This window comes from Mustela lutreola, chromosome 11, assembly GCF_030435805.1.
Source record: "Mustela lutreola isolate mMusLut2 chromosome 11, mMusLut2.pri, whole genome shotgun sequence".
Taxonomy (NCBI): Eukaryota; Metazoa; Chordata; class Mammalia; order Carnivora; family Mustelidae; genus Mustela; species Mustela lutreola.
This window is the reverse complement of record NC_081300.1, coordinates 36,887,552-36,889,131: the sequence shown is the minus strand read 5'-3', so window position 1 is coordinate 36,889,131 and position 1,580 is coordinate 36,887,552. Positions and strand designations below refer to the sequence as shown.

At 34.4% G+C, this 1,580-nt stretch overlaps 1 pseudogene; it reads left to right on the top strand.

Moving 5' to 3' along the window:
- Positions 1-1,098: 1,098 nt before the first annotated feature.
- Positions 1,099-1,194, top strand: LOC131811981 (U6 spliceosomal RNA; annotated as a pseudogene).
- Positions 1,195-1,580: the final 386 nt, after the last annotated feature.

The window sequence follows — 1,580 nt, the reverse complement described above, 5'->3', positions numbered from 1 at the left end:
GTGAGACTCTTAACAAAGACATAGGAAACATAAAAAAGAACCAACCAGAGATAAAGAACTCTATACTTGAAATTAAAAATACAGTAGACAGAATAAATAGACTAGAGGAAGCAAAAGAAAAAAAAAATCAGCGACATAGAGGACAGAGTAATGGAAAGCAATCAAGCTGAATGGGAGATAAATAATTTTAAAATGAGTGTTAAGGAAACTCAGTGACACCACTGAGCATAATATTTGCATTGCAAGTATCCCAGGAGAAAAGAGGGAAAGGGGGCAGAAAAGTTATTTGAAGAAATAGTAGCTGACAACTTCCTGAATCTGTAGAAGGAAGCAGAAATTGAGATGCAAGAGGCCCAAAGAGCCACACCAAAATCAACCCAAGGAGGTCCAGATCATAGTAGTATGGTCCAGACACATAGTAATTTAAATGGCAAAAAACAGTGATAGAGAATTTTAAAAGCAGCAAGAGAAATCAGTTACATGCAAGGGAAACCCCAAAAGGCTATATCAGCTGATGTTTCAGCAGAAACTTTGCAGACCAGATGAAAATGGCATATGTTTAAAATCCTAAAAGAAAACAAAAACCCTGCAACCAAGAATATTATATCCAGCAAGGATCACATTCAGAATAGGAGATACAAAAGGTTACCCAAACAAAAGTTAAAGGAAATCATGACTGCTAAAACCATCCCTACAGGAAACATTAAAGGGGATGCTGAGTGGAAAGGAAAGACCATAAGTAGGGGTAAGAAAAGTAAAAAGCAGAAAAGAAGTAAGATTAAGTATTTCTATAAAACTCAGTCAGGGGATTCACAAAAGGATGTTAAGTATGACACCAAATACCCAAAGCATGGAGGGTAGAGGAATGAAGAATGTGTTAAAATGTGAGCAACCATCAACTTAATATAGACTGCTATGTGCATAAGATGTTCTATACAAACCTAATCGCAACCACAAATCAAAAGCCAGTCATAGACTGATGAGAAAGGTGGGGGTGGAGAATGGGTTAAATAGATGAAGGGGATTAATTTAAATTCCAGTTAACTAAACTCCAGTTTTAACTGGAATTTAAATTAAAACTTAAAAATATAAAAAATAGTGCTCACTTTGGCAGCACATCTACTAATGACACAGAGGTTAGCATGACCCCTGCTCAAGGATGACATGCAAATTCATGTAGCATTTCATACTTCAAAAATAAAGATAAATAAAAGTATAATTTATTTAGATAGCTTTCAAATATTAAAAAAACTAGTCAGATATGTAAAGAATAAAGATAAAGGAATAAAAAAAAGATAAAGGAATCCAAGTAATCACTAAAGAAAGCCAGCAAACCAAGAGAGAAGAAAGCAAGAGAAGGAACAGAAAAGACCTATGAAACAATCATAAAACAAAAATGGCAATAGTTATGCTCCTATCAATAATTACTTTGAATGTAAACAGACTAAATGCTCTAATCAAAAGACATAAGGTAGCAGAATGGATAAAAAGCAAGACACATCTATATGCTATCTACAAGAGACTCATTTCAGACCTAAAGACACCTGTGGGTTGAAAGTGAAGGAATGGGAAAGAATTTA